The 21,317-nt window shown below is 39.2% G+C and overlaps 1 non-coding gene across 1 annotated transcript; it reads right to left on the bottom strand.

Annotated features, from left to right (window-relative positions):
• Positions 1-446: 446 nt before the first annotated feature.
• TRNAR-UCG (transfer RNA arginine (anticodon UCG)) lies at positions 447-520 on the bottom strand. The gene has a single exon. It is a non-coding gene; the product is annotated as a tRNA-Arg (tRNA).
• Between the last annotated feature and the right edge of the window lie 20,797 nt (positions 521-21,317).

Here is a 21,317-nt window from a genome sequence, read left to right as displayed (position 1 = left end):
ACCACAGGAAAAAGTGGTGATTGAACGTCACCGTTAAAAACTTCTTGAGGGTCACAAAAGTTTTGGATCAAGCTGATTTTTTTTTTTCCCTTCATCTACGTCTTTGTCACCTAATTAATAGATTAGGTGGCAAATAAACATTACGGTAGGCCTAAGGAAGTTTTTAATGGTGGCCGTTCAATCACCATGTTTTCCTGTGGTGTGTTCTAACTGATATTTGAACGTATCTCAATTTTGATATCATGCGCTGAAATAATAATCCAAAATGGATGGACGGCGTGGATAAAACTCATACATCTTTGTGGGGGCCATGGAGCACCAACCAATAGTGACGTCACTTTGATAGTCTTTTAAAAGATTAGTTTGGATGTATGGTTTGCGTTCTCTTCTTATTTTAAAATTAAAAAATAAAAATAAAAAATAAAAATAAAACATACAGTTTGAGTCGACCACAGTGGGAGTCGAACCCACGACCTTTTGATCCGAAGTCAAACGCGCTAATCCACTGCGCTATGCGGTCGTCGCGTATGTTGGGCGGTTAAAATCAAATATATCTAATGGTCTTATTTTGACAAACGTATGCACATGGATTAAGTGTATTCCTGACCCTGGGTGCACCTTGATGTGTGTGTTGTATATCATCTGTTTTTTCATATCATTTGAGGGCATGAAGTGAAGTAGATCAAAATCGCAGGTGGACCATACCATAAGAAGGGGTGGTGATTGAACGCCCCACGTTAAAAAGTTACTAGGACCACTGTAATGTTTAATTTCCATCAAAGCTATTGATAAGATCATACAAACCATCGAGGAAAAAGAAAGTTCAAAACTTTCGTGGTTTACAAGAATTTTTTAAGAGTCAATCAACACTGCTTCTCATGGTGTGGTCCATTTGAAATTTTAATCAGCTTCATTTTTTTGGATTATACCCTAAAATGATCCGGAAAAACAAATGGACGGAGTGGATATACAATATATATATATATATATATATATATATATATATATATATATATATATATATATATATATATATATATATAAAGGTGGGCCACACTATGTTTTTTTTTGTTGTTTTTTTGGGTTAGCTTGTTAGTACACACACTCCATGTTAGCCACCCCTGCTGGGGATCGATACTAAGAACTCAAGTGTTGAAACGAGTTATCTCCATTCAATCTGCCAGTTAAGACGGTTCAATTGATATAATTTTTAGACTCTTCACTTGTAAGAAGTGGGTTTAGAAAGTCGTTTTAATTTGAGTTAATATCTACCATTTCTAAATGCATGCGTATCAAGCATCACACACAGCCAGAGCATGAAATAACTCCCATTTAAAGGATTTCTAATTCCCCACCTACCTGGGAGCCAACCACGTTCCTCGCAGGCACGTGCCACACCGTACCAATTGTGTGAGATTTGAGCTTTCCATCACGTAAACCACACGTAAAAACAAAATTGCGACTAGTATGATTTTTAGTCCATCTCATATTTCATTATTTCCCCATCGATTGAGCGGTTCTGATCTAGTCCATGTATGCCATGCTTTTTTTTCCCCTCATTTGTCATGCATGATAGGCCAGATCTTGCTTCAGAGTGGCTGGCAGGCGGGCCTCGGGTTCTCTAGAGTTCATTAAGCTCAAGGTGTCCGGTGGTAGCCGTTGAGAATTTGATAATCTCTTATTACAAATTTATAATTACCGCAATATAGGAGGAAATAGAAAATCAAAAAATATAATATCAAGGACAGGTTGTATTATTCGTTGTCCTTAAAGCATCATTCGTCCATTTTCAAAATAATTGAGACTACTGATAGGTTGCTGACAAATCTCTTCCAAGATACAATGAGTCTGTGTATCGTTCTATGTTTAGTAATGTAATATCCTGAATTTTTGCTATTTTGAATTTTCAAAAATTCTTAAAAACTTTCGATATAACTAGCCTACATTGTCACTAATTGATCCTTAACGCTCGAAGTGAGCCCACACGTGGGTGATACCAATAAGGAACCGTCCAAATCCAAATAATCAACTGTAGGAAGTCAACGAATCTGCCCTATCATTTAAATTTGGGCTTAGCCACGTGATTTGTTCACGTAGAGCCCAGATCTAGGCGACCTATCACTGACTAATCAAGACAACCACGACTAAATAAAGATCTAGTTAAAGCTGAGACAACTAAGGGTTCGATCTTAATTAATAAATCAAACTGACCCAGTATCCTTTTAACCTAAGAACCGACGGTTTATAGTGATTATAATCGAATCATTATTTCCGCTAGTTGCGATAGGTCACACTATAAACTTAGCTAATCTAAACCATAATCATTGCGCACAAAAAATCTTGCTACCCAATTCATTCCAGAAATGCCCTAATTATCTGAACAAGCTCTAAACCGCTCGTTAGTGGGCCACTAAACCCGATGCTATAGAAATATGTTCGTCTTAGTGGGCTTGATGTCCATTGCGGGACATTGAGCCGATATCGTATCTCGAATCGTTCAACTTAAACTTGTAGGGAGGGTGCTTGAGTTGTGCGAATACCTTAGATAAAAATTTAGAACTTAAGTTAAACTAGGCCCTTTACTCTTTCGTAAAGTTGTAACTTTCGGATCACTAATTCATGGCCAAAGTCGAGGTACTGACTAAAGATATTTTTCTAAACATATCCGTATAGTTATAGACCCGATTGACGCTCGATGACTATCGATCTAGGTTAGGGCCTTTTTGATTGATCGGCACGTCCGATCATTGGATGGTTATGTCCAAACGTAGATCGCCTTGTGGGACACCTATCTCATGACTTAGATTGACCCATATGCCTTCCGTTGGATCCCATTAGTGGGAGACTACCCCCCTCAAGAGTTAATATAATGAATAAAAGGTCTTTAGGGCCATTTGCGTCACTTTTGATATTATAAATACCCATTCATTTCATGTTCCCTCTCCCATTCATTTCATGTTCCCTCTCCCCATACGAATTTTAAGCCTAGCTTTGAAGAGAGAGAAAGAGGACAAACGAGAAAAGAGAGAGAGAGAGAGAGAGAGAGAGAGAGAGAGAGAGAGCTTGAAAGTGTGAGGATTTGTACACCCTCACTCTTTCATCTCCTCTATAGCAATATTGCCCTTCATTGGTATCGATTCAACGATAATTGAAGGTAAGTATTGAGTCATGTTTGTGAGTTTAGGTCTTGTATATAATTCCTTACAAGCTTGCATGTTTAGGTTCTCGATGATCTTTCCCTAACACCGTACCCTTCGAGCACCATGAGTCGAACGAATCGTCATAAGGTGTGGACCATTATTTCTAGGTTATCATTTATCGACCCTTGAGGATTTCAATTAATGATTGGATGCTTATAGATGAATTTACGCATGCTAATATGTTAATATTTTAATTTATCTATAATATATGTTATTGGTTGGATATGAATGCTCATATGTTTGATGAAATGTCTAAGTAGTGGAATGTGTTGCTTAATCGATAATGAAATGCTTAAGTGGTTGTGTTACCTTATGCATGCTTATATGTTTGATTTAATGCTTTAGTGGATGCAGGACTATGTTGATGCTTACATATTCGATGAAATGCATAGGTCATTGCCTAGTAGAATGTATGCTATAATTGCATGATGTACTGTTTAATTCATAGCGATACTTAGGATTTCTACGATGTTAGGTCATTCAGTAAATCGCCCAAATCAAGGGGTAGCCCAAGTTAGGTCGGCCACCGTAAGCTTGTTCGATCGACTTATGCCGAACATGGATGATCGACAGTAGCTCGACTACACGGGGTGCTTGCACCCAATGCCGGTTGCATCGAGGTTCTCCCAAGTTAATCAAATTAGTCAACTAGGCGACTGATCATGTATGTTTATAATTGTAATGACTCGGAAAATTTCGCACAAAGACCCGAGTACTACCTCTAATTCTTGAGAAGTTAATTGTGGGTTAATTAGCGCTAAGCTTGATTGCTTGTGAAATTAGCATCAATCACTTTAAATTTGATCTGCAGGACTCAAAACCTGTAGAATCGTTAGCGCTATGTTATCCTGAAATATGGAATTTAACGCTAAGTCCAGTTGCTCTCGGAAATTTTTAGAATCTTTGGATCGGACCTGGACTGTGCGTCGAAAGTCCGATAGCGATGATCTTAGACAGTTATGGTCACCTTGTTGGGCTTGACCATCACCTCAAAAATCAAGTCCAGATGATGTCCTAGGTCGATTTATTTGAGTCCGGAGTAAAGAGTGTGAGAACGGTGAGAAATTAAGTATAATTTATAAAATCTGAGTCATGTCGCTTGCGCGACGATTTTAAGCAAACTGACCGTTGGATTCTGACCCAATTTCACCCTCGGATCAGGGAAGATGGCCCGGGCATGTCATAGTGCTTGTAGACCTGATCGAGTTTCAGTGACCGTTGAATTGAGATTGGTCCGCCACGGCTGATCTGTAAATCCGATCGGTACGAAAACTCAGTCTGACCTAGATCCATGGTCAGTGAGCTTAAGTTCGACCGCTCGTGGAAGAAGGACCACCGGAAGTGCTCCATTGGATCGAGGGAGGCCTGATTTGGTTATAACCTAAGTATACCTTGGCCCTGGGGCTATTTTCATCAATGTTAGGCCTATATATAGACCTTAAAACCCTCACTCTCTATTCCATACGAATTTCCTAAACCTTATCTAAGAGAGAGAGGAAAAGAGAGAGTAAGTGAGAGAGAAGTTGGTGAATCATCTTGAGATTCTTCCTTGTTGCTTTACATCCCTAAACCATCGCTTCTGAATCGTTATTCTGGCGATTCTAAGTTCATTCTTGGGTAAGTCAATCAAACCCTAATATGTTTTAGAGCTTAGAATAGTCTATGTGTTGATGTAGTTCATTTCTATTCATGCCTTATGTTATCTAGTCGCCGTTGACGAAGACATATCATCTGAATCAGTTTAGTGCGTTCTTTCTGGTTTAAGGTGCAGACTATATTCGTATAGGTTATGGTTTTTAAGGCTTTCAATATCAGATAATGATTTATTATTGTTGTGGGTGTAATTTCACATGCCAAATGCTATATTTATATTGCGTTCATGATCTATATGCACTATGTTGAGATTTGTGTATTCCTTGTGTATGTATAAAGTATCGTATACGTATAAAATACGAACTTGTGCTTGCCATGATTAACTGTCGTGTATTTGTGCTAGTTGTATGTGTGTCGACTCCTTGGCAAAAGGAATTGTCCAAATGCGTGTATTACCAACATACATCATGTATGTTGGAATATGTAGTCTAAGTGTTTGTAAAAATGTCTGAATGATTAAGTGTAATATATTATCCTATTTACGGGCATTGAGAAGAGATTCTCAACTCTCCTATTGGTGTGTAAGATTTCCTACATGCAATTTACATTATTTGTTGTTTAACTTCAAGTATTACTTATGTGTAAATCCATGTTAAGTTGATATTCTTCAAATGCTCACATACTGTATGAGTTGAATTGTTGTTCCATTACTGTTCTAAATTGTTAATATGAATATCTGTGATAATTGAATGTGTTTGGGACTATGAGATAGTCCAGGAAATCGGTAATCGACCGTGAGCTCATGGCCGAGGTTGCTTTCACCACGTGGGACGTATTTGACGAACCCAAGTCGTATTAGGGTTGTCGACAGTGGTTTGGCCACACGGAGTGTTTGCGCACCCTATGTCGTTCAACTCAACGTGCGCTCGTGCTAGTCGAGTTCGTCAAGTAACCCGATTGTCCCGACGTATGTTAACCATGTATGGACACTATTGCTTGAATCTAGGGTATCAAACTTACCAATAAAATCCCGTTAACCGTTGTACCTTGATCCACTAAGACTCATGAGTCGGACATGGTGGTATGGGACACCGTGGTCGAGCTGTCGGCCTACGCTGGAGTGACGAGCCTCCCCGTAGTGACTAGTGAGCACACCAGACTCGTGAGCCGATTATGGTGGTATGGGACACTATATTCGCGCTGTCGGCCTACATTGATTGGTGACGAGCCCTTTGTAGTGACCTCGAGCATACCATGATACTGCATTAAGGCGATGAGACTTAGAGTAGTAACTAAGGTATGATAGGCGTGCATTGATTGGTGACGAGCCCTTTGCAGGGACCTATAACCAAATGATCGTATGAGATTGTCTAGGACTGACGACCCTAGAATGGATCACTGTGTGGAAACTGATACGAGTAAGGTACCTTAGCTTCCCAATCCCGCTGTATAAAAAGGACTAATCACAACTTGGTAATCATGTTCATGCACCGCATTACATGTGCGTAGCAGTTGTTGGCACTGCGAGAGGTTGTCATGCGTACCGTAAGATGAAAACGCTGAGGGAGTGCAGGCGAGGGCATGCATCATTTATACATACATCCTTGCATTAACAAGAGTACTTTAGATGTGTTTAATTGTATTGCCTTATCATTACTGCTTGATTGATTTGATATCATGTTAACTTTTACTGTATAGTTCCACTGAGTTGATCACTCACTCCCGCATTTTGGGATGGTGTTCCATCACCAACCAAAATCTGTCTTAGATGCAGATGATGACGTGACCCCTGAGGCAGAGCAGGAGTTCGAGGATGATGAGGACGCATTTTCTATTATGTAGTTCTCAGGCCGGTTCATGTGAGTCGTGTCCTGATCGACGGAGATTCTGGATTTTCTTTTGGGAATAGATGAATTTTATTTTGATACTTGTATTTTGAAGATAAACACTTGTATTATGACCTGGCAGAGCATACATACCACAGGGACTTACACATGTACACATATATTTCTTTAAGTCTTCCGCTTGCGTTTTTCACTTATCCCTGGATTATGTTTGCAGTTTGGCTTAATCTAATCCATATTTTATGCACTCATACAGATAACATACATCCATCATTACATATGTTACATAAGTGATATTTTGGAACTCGGGAGCTGAGTTATGCTCGACCCCCAAATTTCAGGGCGTTACAATAATATATAACACAATCAAATTAAATCTAAGATACCACGTTCCTAGCGGATGGGTTCATTCATAATCGTAAGTGTGATACAATCCCACTAAAACTCATGAGCCAAGCATGGTAGTATGGGACACTGTGTCCGAATTGTTGGCTTATGCTGGGATGACAAGCCTCCCCGTAGTGACCAATGAGCATTGATGAAGGTAAGAAATTATTGTTCGAAAGGCCCTCATCAAATTACTCAGCCGATGGTTTCGTGCCCGAGTACCGTTCGAACGACCTGGGCATGAATGAAATTGGGTGATGAGCCCTTTCCTTATGGTAATCTGGTTTCATGTGATTAGCCCACACCTCGGAACTGAGTGATCATACTCAGGGTTTAGGTGACAACTTATATCGAGTTGATCCTCATACATTTAAATATCATGTCATACCTTTGAAATAGTTGATTTGTGAGATAAATGGGTGACACCTAAATTTGGATCAATGGACACTGGTGAGGAGCCGCTACGTGCCGCGACGAGTCACGTGATCCAGATAAGGACTAGTGATATGACCTCGGTATCCTAGCTTCACCAATATGCTGGATGAATGGAACTTAATAATTACTCAGCTAACATACGCATCAATCACATTGCATTAGATATGATATAATGATTTGGTGTTAGAGTTGCATGATGAGGCAGTGTTGGCATTTACAAAATATGCGTTGAAGTCGCTTGTGAGGAAGTGTTGGATTGTGAGGTGCATACATCATTCCATAATCTCATTCATACATTTAACAAGAGTATCTAAAAAATGCTTGATGTCTTATTTATCATTAACTGCGTTGATTGAGTTGATAACATGTGTAACTTAAAACTAATAAAACCATTGATTTAGCTACTCAATCCTACCAGGAACGATGTTTTAAAACAATAACTAAGTAATATTATTAATGCAAGTACTGGCGAGCCCTCAGACGGGTAGGCATAGATCGACTTGTGCCACCATCATTATGTTTTGAAGGATATGACGAAAATGGAAAACTTGACGCTTTAATCATTTTGGGTATGTATATTGTGACTTGTATAATCCTCATTTTGGGTAATCACTACTATTAGAATTGTATTTTTGCTCTTAGTACTATATTTATTGACTATTGTTATATCTACCTTGTTTTGGATCTACTAATTTGAATTGTGCTACTCTGATTGCTCGTGTGTGAAATGAATATGAATATAAAATAAGTTACACGTACATTTTCATTTAGTTAACACCCAAAACTCGATATTAGAGTCTATTTACTCGGATGCCGATTTTTGGAGCGTTACAAGTAAGTACGAAGGAGCCACTAATAGAACTTTGTAAACATAATTTTGCTAGTAAAGGAAGACTAAAAGAAAATTTCTCAAATCGAAAAGAGAAATAAAAAATGAAGTTTAACTTTACTGAATTAGACCACTACATTGGTCCGGTTCTTGTGGACCTATTAGTCTTAGTAGTCTTAGGTTTGTATTGAACCTGTTGGCCTGATCAGAGAATAGGCAGAGTTTGCAGGTTCAGATGAGAGAATGAATTGGTTTGCTTAAGATGATGGAATCAACCAGTCAAGCTCGGTTTATATAGGCAAGGGTGGCTGGACGTTTTGGTATAGGATCAATATTACAATGGACTGTTTATAACTGTTGGTGAGAAGCCATTGTTTGGCAGTTTCTGACAGTTTTGCATATGGGAGACCAACTACATGCTAGCCGTTTATGATTGTTGGGAAAGCCATATACAACAATTTATACATGGTCTAGTTTATTACTTCATGATCAGTTATATCAGGCCTCTTAAACGACTAGTTTTAACTCCTATATAAGGCAAAGAAGTCTCTCTCTGACCTCTTACCCACAACAATTCAAACCTAGCCACCTAACTCGTCTCTCTTAGCAACTGTCGTGCCACGAATCTTACCTACCTCACACTGCTTTGTGTAAGGTCATGAGGGAGTGACCCATTTGCGACACAATACACACATGCGAAGTGAGCCACTAGCGCTTCTACAACCACACTACCTCACATACCCACACCTTCGCACTAAGCCCGAGCCCATGTGCGTGTGTTTCAGTGCAAACTGGAACACTCGAGTCTCAATACTCTTCTATCTCACCAAGCAAATATTAAGATACTCAACACCTTACTTATTAAGATAATTTTTTCTTCTCTCCTATCTGATATAGGACTATTCCTAAAGGTAAAAACCAAGTCTTTTACAAACAGTTATACATACATACATACATACATATATATATATATATATATATATATATATATATATATATAAAATTTAAAATATTTTTTAAGCAAAATATTTTCCATAATAGTAGGCTCAAGATCATCAAACCATCCGAAGGCCATGTGGATGGAGCATCCTGACTGCTCCAAGATCATCAAGAGAGAATGGGCCCCAAAGGAGCTAGAAATGTTATAAAACTAAGTCCAAGGTTGAAAAGCAGACTTTTCTCTCCTGCTGTGTTACCCTCTCATTAAGTCTACAGAATGGTCATTGCCAAGCTCTTAGCTAAAATCATTGACAAAGTGAAAAAAGAATTTCCATTTGAATTACTAAGATAATGAGGAAGTTTACCATGTTAACAGGAGAATTCTCACTAAACTAAAAGACCATAACGAGCTTGGAATCCGACCTGTGAATGCTACGAACTATTGTCTAATGCCTAAAATCTGTCTATAACAAAGTCTATCGATGTCATCAACAGACCACTCGATCTCATCGATCAGATGTCAATGTCATTAATAGATGTCCGATCCCATCGAGAAAATTTAAAAATTAAAAAAAAAATAAAAATCCTAGTTGATTGTTGGACAATTTTGGAGGTTGGTACTTGATGGTATCAAAGGATTTTCATTTTCATCGACCGATCCTCGATGGTTGTTGATCCCATCGAAGGACCACTCAAAGACGCGCATAGAAGTGCATAAGTGCACTATTTTTTTCCTATTCCGGTTGGGTAGTATATATACCATGTGTAATCAGGATTAGGGAGGGGATTATGGCTTTTTAAGTTGTTGTAAAGTGTTCAAGGTCATAACTAGGGATTCAATAGAGATTCGGGAGTTGTTCAAATCCGTCAGATCATTTATCTCTTGTAATATTGCTTTCATAATCCATTATATGTCCCTTTGTGCCGTGGTTTTTCCCGTAAGGATTTTTACACATAAAATTCGGATCGCCTTCTTATTAGATTTATTTATGTGATTATAATTACTTTGCTTGATTCTTCTGTGTGTGCTTTTGTAAGTCCCAACAATTTTATATATATAAACAATAGTTCAAATTTTCAGCAACAATAAATACCTTAATTTAAAATAAATACAAGTTTAAACAACTTAATATAAACAATAGTTTAAAATTTCAGCCATGGTCACATCGTCCAACAATGACTACAAAGTCATAAATTTCCAACAATGGCCCATGCGATGACAATACACACACACACACACACACACAATAATTTAAATTTTTAGCAATAATAAATAACTTAATAAAACAACATACTGGGACCCACAATAAACCCATAGAAGGGAGTCTTGGACCCAATACAAATGGTAGGTTTTGCTAAACGGTCCCAATCCAAGAAGGGAGTCGTGGACCCAAGATGGGGTACCCCAATGGTCTACACCCAAGCTCTCCAAGGTCCACTATGTTGTATATGTAAAATCATTCCGTCCATCAGTCGAGAACCATTATATAGACATTACATATAGAACATGAGTCCTATTAAAAATTCATATGGGCCACACCAATGGAAACAATGTAATATTTATGCCAAAACCACTATGCTAACATGGTGTGGTCCGCCTGAGTTTTGTATCTAAATAATTTTCTTCCCTTCCCTTCATCCTAGTGAGTTACACCTGATTAATGGATTTAATGAAATATATACAATGTAATGGCCCTACAAACAAACCTATGGTTGGTAATCCATCCTCATTGTTTCACGTAGTGTGGCCAATCTGAGTTATGGATATAGGTTATTTTAAGCCTTAGGGTCTAACATAGGGGACACAATACAATAGACCGAGTGGATTTTACTACACAACATGGTGGGTCCCATTTATGCACCATGTAAAACAAGTATTGTAGAGGATTTCAGTTCCAAAATGGGGAAGTTATAATACAAGGTGAGCCACCACCAACCTTATAGAGATCAAAATAAGGCCTTTCTAAATAGAGGAAAATGCTCATATCTACTTAAATGCCACATAAGGTTATGATTACTTGAGTGGGGCCCACCCATACCACCTAAATATCTAAATGATTTTTTTTTTTTTTTTGCGTGCCCAACGTTCATCAAGGTGGGGCCCACCCATACTAAGTTGGTTATATTTACTCAAATGGACGGCAACCTTGTGGTCCATTGAGATCGTTGTGACAGAAAGGGCATGATCTTTAATAACCATTCGTAGATGGGCAGTGCATGGAAATCTAAACGGAGGAAATGAGATTTCTCACCAAATCCAAACCGTTGAAAGCTGCATTAATTGATCCATCGTTTGATTTTGATGCTGTGGCCGCCCAATTAGTGGCAGTCAGCCCCTTTTTGAATCAGGTGATCTTCATAGTGGGGCCCACTGTTTAAATGGTTTGGATGTAATCTACAAGCTGCATATTGGTGAAGAAAAGTTCCTTGCAAGTAATGTCCAGAGACTAGGATTGATCACCTACGGTTAATTGCAACTCACCTTTCAATGATTTTTCCCTTGGAAATATATGACGTGCTTTGGAATGAATGGCATGTGCACAGTGCATACTGAGAGTGGATGCGCACGTCTCCACCATGTGCTTGCGTACTGAGTAAAATCTGTTGGGCCCACCGTGAATTATGCATTTCATCCACTCCATCCATCCATTTTAACATATAATTTTAGGGCTTTATTCAAAACATGAAGCATATACAAAACTCCAGTGGGCCACACCACTGAAACTGTCTGAATTGAACTTATACCATTGAAAAATCTTGCAGAAGTTTTGAATCAAGCTGATATTTTGTTTTTTCCTTCATCCATGTCTTTTTTTTTAATCTTACGAACAGTTTATATGACAAATAAAAATCACTTTGGACCTTACGAAGGTTTCAACGGTGGAAATCATTATTTTCACTGTTTCTTTTGGTGTGGTCCGCTTGAGCTTTGAATATGCTTAAAATTAGGTTTCAACCACTAAAATGAGATGTTAAAACGTATGGACGGCGTGGATAAATCACATAAATTCACATTGGGGCCAACAGAGTTTACTCAGCAGGCAATCCGATTTCTACCTATGATTCTGTTATCATTTACCGTTGGACAGATCCGTTAATCCGGAAGATTATAACTATGTTGTTATATACCTAACTTAAAGCTTGGATAAGCCCGCATGCATGTACCAGTCTGCTAATGCACATGCCACATGCCAACGTGGGAGAAAGGTGAAATATCCAAGCTATCCATCTGAAGGGTGCCGCTATGTAGATTCCCTGTCTCAACAATCAGGTGGGCCACTGGTCAGGTGGACTACCTTTATATTTCGGCAACGGCATATACACGTTTAGGTCTGGATGATGGATGGCTTGGATATTTCATCTGTGTGACACAATGGTAGCATGTGGTGGGTCATTAGCTGGGTTGTATACATGGGTGGGCCTAGCAAAGTTCAGGTATGTTAATCTAATGAGAATTTTGGTCAGTTGTATTGCAGTTGATTTATCACTTCTGCCTTTTGATTTGATGGGAATGATATTGGTGAAATTAATTTTGTTTAGGTGTATTTGGTTGCACCAAATTTTCATGATATTTTGTGCAAATAAATGTACCTTTAATTAAAATATTATGAGCAAATTTATTATTATTATTATTTTGGTTATTATTATTTGTTGATCAAGGTGCCTTTAATCTGGTGAAATTTAGGGTTTTCAATTGATCGAGTGCTTGGTTGATTGATCAAGAAAATCTCAAATAAATCAGTTTAGTTTCTTGGTAGTTTTGGACATGTTCGATTACTCAATCTCAAAACTTGGTAGATCGAAATAGTTCAAAAAAAAGAGAAAAAAAATCAAGTTAGGTGTTTGCACACTTTTTTGCATGTTTGATCGGTATCGCTCGATCGAAGACCATTGATCGGATTCGATCGACGGTGCGTACAAGTTCTGCATAAGTGTGTGGTTTTGTTTTTAATTTTGGAACCAGGTTATATAAACCTTGTTATATGCATGATTAGAGGATTCAAAAGTTGTGCTAGAGAGAAAACTGGAGTTTTGATAAGGGAAATTCACTTGTACAAGTGAGGGTTTTGAATTTGTAAGTTGTTGATCTCTTGTAATTATCTATTCATAGTGAATTATTTGTCACTTGTTGCCATGGTTTTTTTCCATAAGAATTTTTTCACGTAAAATCATTGTGTTTTTGTGTGATTGCTTGATTTTAATTTATCTAATTGCATATTTGATTCGTTCTAAAGCTGCTTCCATGCTTAATGTATGGCAGTTGCACACAACATTATTGAATTTTTTTTATACTAATATTTCCTTTCTGATAAGTGGAACCCATGGTGTAATTGTCTAGGCCACTAGGTGGTTCCTCGAACGTGGGTGGACCAGGCCCCCAAAATTCCCTAATAGAACTGCAGCCTCTTAATTTTTGGGCAAACTATAAAAGTTAAAGAACAAAAAAGAACAAACATTTTCAATTGAAATGACAGAAATATAGTAGAAATAAAAATAGAGACTAAACAAAAGAAAGAAAATTAGGAGAGTTGAGACATGTCATTGTCATTATCTTAGAGATAGATTTACCCCTACAAGATATGTTGGACAGCACACATCACTCATATACATAACTACAAAATGTTCACATGTGCAAGGTCCTCTAATGTGCCACTTGATGGAAACATGTAAAAGGTGAACCAGACAATCCACTCAATAGGCAGGCCACACGCATATACTAGCCCAAACCATTGGGTCCCATTGATTTTGGCAGTGTATCCCGCCTAATGATTATATGAATGGGCCATCTTGGTTTTTGCCGATGGTGATCTTTTTAACACGTTCCACCTTTTTGGGCACCCATAATCATGATTATGGTTTTAGTTACTACAGAAATTCACCAAGATCGCCTGTCAATCCACCTAAGGATAGCACAAGGGATTTTACAACAGGACATGAGTTGGGAATCATAGGAGTTCACTACAGGAGCTTCACTTTCCAGCAAAATTCCGAACCTCTTAAAATCTGAATACTATAAAAGTGTATTTTGAAATTGGATTCATTAAACCCTTTGTAGGTGGTAGGTGGAAAGTATAACATCCATATGTTTTAGATATAGACTCCTGAGAATTCAATTTTTAAAAGTCATGGGGATTCTTGCCATACATCTCTCATGAGCTGTCACTTATGAGTAGGTCGCTACTGATCCTTGTGTGCCTTTTTGAATATGAATTAGATTTGCTTGCTATAAATAGAAATTTTCTATTTTCTTGTAGTGTGATTGGTCCACATCATCACTAATATTGCTGGTACTGTTGCATTAAATACAGTCAATGATAATGTGGCCCAATCTAATTGCAACAAATAGAATATCTCTATTTGTGACCAGCAAAGGATTTAAACTCCTTGAATATTTGTTTCCACTTCTCCACATGAAGATGGGAGAAAGATATAATTGTACTACAACTTACTTGTGGGGCCATTGTCTCCCACCATGAAAGTGGGACACCCAAAAAATAAGGTTGACCCAGCCATCACTTGGGCCTCCATGTAAATTTAAATATTTAAGTGAATGTTCATACTCTATTATTTTCTAAAGTGCAGCCCACCTAATAATTGCTTAGACTTGATTTTAGGGTAGACTGCCATTATAGTAGGATTCACTTATTGCACCAGTTGAATGGCATGCACGCAATACTGTCGACCTACAGGGGGTGTTACTTAAGATAAATTACTTATGCCTTAAGTAGCTTATCTTGATTTCTACTTATTAAGTTAAAATGATTAAATTTTAGTAAAAGAGTTATTTATAATTGATCTTAAACCAAACTTATTAATCTCAAATAAGTTATGTATCTACTGATGTAAGTAAAAAAGGTAACTTACGTGATGGCATCCAAACGGGCCCTTAGAATTGGGGGCATTTAAATGCCCTAGATATTTCAATTGTGAATGATCGCAATGCTTGATTATTCTAATTTCTGCTATTTATATTTCTGTATTTGGGTAACCTACCACATTGTGATTCCTAGAAACCATAATGCCCATATTTGGTTGACTCACAAGTTCTAGTTGATTTTTATTTATTTAAGAAGCGTTCAGATTAAAAGATCAACCGTGGCCCGCTTCATCACTTAATCAACTACCACTCTCAAATATAAGCTATACATCATTTGATTAGATTGATGACTGGATTAACTGTGGCCCATGTGTGCAAAATTTTCACATGTGTTATATCTACAATGGTTTAATTTCCAAATGACATTTTAGGGTTACAGAATAAATTTCTTTTTACTGACGTTTGTAGCAGATCAGACCTCGAAAAATAGAGAACTGATTACAAGCTGATGACAGCGGAAGGATTGTGTGTGTGCCACACACTGCATAGCTCAGTAGTAGTGTGTTGATGTCACCAAGTTTTGTAAGGCCTATCATGATGTATATATTATATTCATGCCATTTATCCATTTTGTGAGATCATTATAGGACATAGGCCCAAAATTGAGGCAGAACCAAAGCTCAAGTGGACCACATTACAGTAAGCAATAGAGATTGAATATCTACCAATGAAAACTTCTCAGGGGCTACAGAAGTTTTGGCTGGTATTTGTGTTTTCCTTTCATTCATGTTTGTGTGACCTTATAAACAGGTTGAAAGGCAAATAAACATCATAGTAGACTCCTCGAAGGTTTGAACAGCTATCTTCATTGTCCCCACTGCTTTCTTTGGCGTGGTCTGCAGCTACCTCATTTTTTTTTACCTCAGTTTCTACGAAAGGCTTTCGCAGGTAGTTCTAGCACTGGGATGCTAGGTAGGGTCTACAGTGATGTTTAAGAGAAATCTAGCCATTCATCCATGTTGTGATATCTTTGCATATGATTAAAAATGAGGATATTTAAAACTCAAGTGAGCCATGTGAGAGGGGAAAGTGTGGAAAGAGTTTCCTAACATTGAAACCTAAACCCTAAGCTTTACTTGATATTTACATGTCATCCAAACTATTTATAAGATCATTTCTATTAGGATAAAGTAAAAAAAAAATAAAAATAAAAAAGTTTAACATAAAGCTTTTGTGGCCATATGAATTTTTCAACAGTGAGTGAATTCCTGGCAAACATCATATTAACTCCACGTAGCATTTTAGTAAAGGAAAGCTTTTAGGAATCCCGCCTCCCTTATTTTTGGGCCTATTTCATAAAATGGTATTGCAAAATGAATGGACAGTATACATACGAAACATTCGTCATTCATCCATCTACTCCCCCAAATGTGCCATTTGGGTAAAACTTTCATACAAGTAAAAATACAGGCAGCTGAATGCGAAAAGACCTCTTACCTGGGCCCACACCTTGTGGTACTGTACCATCCATCCCAGCAAAATGCAACTTGCCTGTGTACCATTGAAACAGTAGACCCCACCACGTGATCGCCCGGCATGAAAACATAAGCTGGTCCACTCATCAGATGTGCCACGCACCGTTGGAATCAAAGGACAGTGTCTGAATCGACGTACAGGTGTGACCCACCTAATTGGATCCTCCTTATTGCCGTGAAGGTTGATATATATTTATGGTGTGGCCTACCATTTTTTATGGCACTGATGTCGTACCATTTCTCAACATGGGAAGATTGTACGGCACCACTTGCTATCCTAAGGTTGCGTGTAGGTGATTGGTTAGAAATGGTTTTTGTGCACCAACCCCCAGGACTGCAATTCCGTTTCAAGCATAGCATACAAACACCCAAGGTTGTAGGCCCAAAATATTGTATATTTAAAATCCACTTCATTCATCATGCTCCATCCTCGGCTCTTCGCCCAGAGCAAACAATAAGCTAGATTCACAACTCAGGTGGGCCACACCATGGGAAATAACGAGGATGGATGCCAACCATAGGTTTATTGTGTGGTGGAGACATCATGGTGTAATCAGTTGTATCCGATAGGGATGAAGTGAAAATATAAAGCCATCCATATGCAAATATGAGGCAGCCACATCATGTGAACCTAGAGGTAGAGATGGGCAACGAGTTAAGTTGGACCCAGTTAGGTCCCACTCGACTCGATCCAGTTTCGTCGAATCCCTAACTTGAACTCGATTTGACTCGAGGCTGAGTCCAGCAGGCTTGACTCGATCCGAACTTGATCTTGACTAGGTTGACCTGAACCGAGTCTAACTCGGTCAGAGATACCAAGTCGGATCGAGTTGGCTACGATTCGGATCGAGTCAATGACAAGCGCCCGGAACACTATACCAAGGCCGGACCACCATAGAGAAATAAAAAAATTAAAATAAAATTTTCATTTTACCTAAATGGGCGGATTGCTGCCGGATGGGTGGATTACTGCTGCCGAACTGGTAGATTGTTATGTTGCCAGACGAGTGGATTGCTGCCGCCAGATGGGTGGAGGAAGTGGACTGGAGAGGAGAGAGAGAGAGAGAGAGAGAGAGAGAGAGAGAGAGGAGGGACGAGATGACTGCTGGGTTCCGATCGGGTGCGGCGCGAGTAAGGTTAGGGTAGAGATGAAAAGTAAAAAAGTTACCTTATATACTACCCGATATCGGATCAAGTCGGGTTTCGGATCTGGTCGAGTCCGATTGGATAAAGTTTCGGTTCAAGTTGGGTCAAGTTACTATGAAACTCGAACTCGACTCGGTCGGGATTCGGATGAGGCTACTTGATTCGAACCTAACTCTGCCTTTTTGTTCGAGTCGAGTTGGACGAGTCGGATCGGCCGAGTCGAGTAGGGTCCTCCCACCTCTACCTAGAGGTTTTAGTATTGCTAACATTGGTCATTAAAAGCGGATTGCAATCAGTACACACATGAGTTCTGTGGGGCTTACTATAGCATATGGGTTTTATCCACACCATTAATCCATTTTTATGGATCATTTTAAGTTATGGATCCAAGGTTTAAGTGGACCACACCAAGTGACGTAGCAGTGATAATGAAACCTACCATTGAAACCTTCTTAGGGCCTCCATTAATGTTTATTTGCCATCCAACCTATTCTTAATATCACATAGACATCGATATGGATGAAGGGAATACCCAAATGTCAGCTTAATCCAAAAATTGTGGCCCTTAAGAAGTTTTTAATGGTGATTGTTCAATCCTTGTTGTATAGTCCACTTAAACATTATATCTGCCTCAATTTTGAGCTCATGACACAATCCCCATCATTGTAGCCCATCATAATTGTTTGAGATTATCTTTTGTAACGCCTTGGAAATTGGGGGTCGTGCACACACTCGACTCCCAAGTTCCCGAGTATCACTTATAACGATTTTTATTAATTTACGCTTAATCAGTTTTAAATGCGTAGCATGGAATTACTTGGAACATGAAGCACAATCACAACTAGTCTACTGAAATGACAGAGATCAAATATATACAAGTCCAAAAGAATATATATGGGTCGCACAAGGCGTTGCCCAACAAATCACAAAAAAGAATGTTATGTTCAAAAGAATAGATCTGAGTCCACTACTCAGCGATCCAAATCCTATCTACTGGGCTGACGGGGAACCGTCCATCAGCTAGAAATAGGACAGCTTGTCCTCCTCCTCAAGGCTCACGCTGTCAGGCTCCTCATACTCTGCACCACCTGCGACTACTGAAGAGTCTGGTTGGTGTTTTAAAATACCATCCCAGAGTGGGAGTGAGTGATCAACTCAGTGGGTGCTATTAGTCTTAAGTTACTTAAACATCAATTATACTATGAATTTAATGAAAGGCAATACATTCATGAGCACCTAACTAATCTTGTTAATACATGTGCATAAGAAATGATATGATGCATGCCCTCACAACAACACTCCCTCGAGCGACTCCGTTTAACAATCGCATATGACCAACACTCCCTCATTGTGACCTCGACTGCCGAGTCGTCAAATCCTAACTAATGCAATGCATGAGAAATGTTAACTGGGTATTTAGTTAGTTCAGTTCATCCAGCAGATTGGAAAAACTGGTACACCCCACGTATCAATGCCCTAAACTGGTTGCGAGGCCAAGGCCCCCCAACGTGTGAGGCCGAGACCCCGTGATCCTTGATTCCGTCAGGTTTCCCTCATCCCCAACTTCAAGCACATGGGGAGTGCTAAAATGTGGGATCGCTCCCGGTCACTACGGGGAGGCGCGTCACCCCAGCGTAGGACGACAGCTCAGACACAATGTCCCATTCCACTAAGCCCGGCTCTCAAGTTAGTGGATCGATTTCAAATGGTTGGCAATGGGGTCCAATGGTTGAAGGGTGTTCCAAGTTCCATACAGGTGTGGGCAAACATGGTTAACAAACATGATTGGTCAGTACGTGGACTAGACTTTACAAGTCCAGGTGTGTACAAGACGGACGACGTCGGGCACAACGACCCATGTAGTCCAACTACTGTCGCCCATCCATACTCGCCCAAATCCATCGGCCTAGCTTCAAGGCAATCCTACCAATGGGGCCACCTTCTCTCACCTCAGTTTTTTTGACCAACCTAGAGATTTAATGGTATTCAGTAACACTTCAACAATTCATGGTTTACCATCTAAACTCAAATAATAGCATGCACTCATACATCAACATAGGAATCCAAATTTTTCTATAAATATAAGTACTAGCAATATTATGAAATGAATGTGCGTGTGTATTGTGAGGGGTTAGCGGAGAGATCAAGAATTATATATTTCATAGCAAAAAAATATAACAAGGGTAAACGTATCATACCTACTACATGGAAACATGGAACAAGAATACATATATGAGATGAACATGCACTCACCAAATTCATGCCCAAACATGTTTGAGGAACAACAAGCAATACAAAATCATTCATATCATTCGGATGATTTATCATGTGAGGTTTTGACTAGGTTCTCCCTATGTTACTCAAATATTCCACCCAAACACTCATAATCATGATATTCATGCTAAAATTGGTGCTAGGCCACCTAAGCATAATAGTCTGCACCTATGGATCGTTGAAGACTTGGAAAACGACCTAAGAACGCTGAACTCGGTGTCGATCAACCGGAATACTAAGACAATGTACTTGCATGTTAAAATCTCATGTGAATCCACCCTCAACATAAGAGATTTCTAAGAGATGAGGGTTTTACCTGCTCAATCGGTGGAGAGGGGCTCTTTCGGTTGTGGGTGAAGGATTTGTTGAGGAAGATGTGAGGAGTTGCAAGAATCGGGTTCCTTGGGCCCACCTCGATCTATGGTTCACCCTTGCTCTCACCTTCACTCTCCCTAGCTCTCTCTCTCTTCTCTCTTTACTCTCTCTCTCTTCCTCTCTTTCTCCCCTTTGAAAATGAAAAATCGTATGGGAAGAGGGGTGCCCCAAATGAGGCCCTTTTATAATGCCAGATTTGGTGCCAATGGCCCCAAGTGTTGGATTTTTACTATACTAACCCTATGGGAGGGTTTTTCTAGCCTCTAGGGCCCACTATAGGGTGTAGGAGTCGATACCCACCGTTAGATAGTTGGCCCTAGTGATGATCTGCGTATGGATATGATCGGCCCGCTATTTGGATACATCAATCGATAAATATGATTAGAAGTCTATTCAACTGTCACCAATAGTCGATCGGGGCCGCGACTATACGGATATGAGCAGGAAAATATCCTTACCCCATGTGTGAAGTTTGGTCACAAACCAATGGTCTAAAATCCTCAACTTTGCATAAGAGTGGACGACCTAATTCACTTAAGTCTCAGCTTCTTCCTTTAGGGTATTTGCACTTCTCATGCACTCATCTTTTGGCTTAAGTTGAGCGGTTCTGGACAGTACCCAGGTCCGACTCCCGCGATGGACGTCAAGCCCAGTAAGACGGACATTTCTCTATAGTTTTGGAACTAGTGGCCCGCCAACGAGCGGTCTAGAGCTTGTTCGGAAAATCGAGGTATTTCTTGAATAAATTAGGTATTGAGATTTCTCGTGGGCAATGATTTGGGTTTAGATTATGTTCATAGTGTGGCCTATTGATAACTAGTGAAAATGGAGATTTGGTCATGATTATTCTAAACCGTCGGTTTTAGGCTAAAGGAGTAACAGGGTTGATTTGGTCTATTACCCAAGATCCGGGCCTTATCTGACTCGGCTTCGGTTAGATCT

Source organism: Magnolia sinica, chromosome 1 (assembly GCF_029962835.1).
Source record: "Magnolia sinica isolate HGM2019 chromosome 1, MsV1, whole genome shotgun sequence".
Lineage (NCBI taxonomy): Eukaryota > Viridiplantae > Streptophyta > Magnoliopsida > Magnoliales > Magnoliaceae > Magnolia > Magnolia sinica.
Note: the sequence above shows the minus strand (reverse complement) of the source record. Positions and strands in the feature narration are given on the sequence as shown.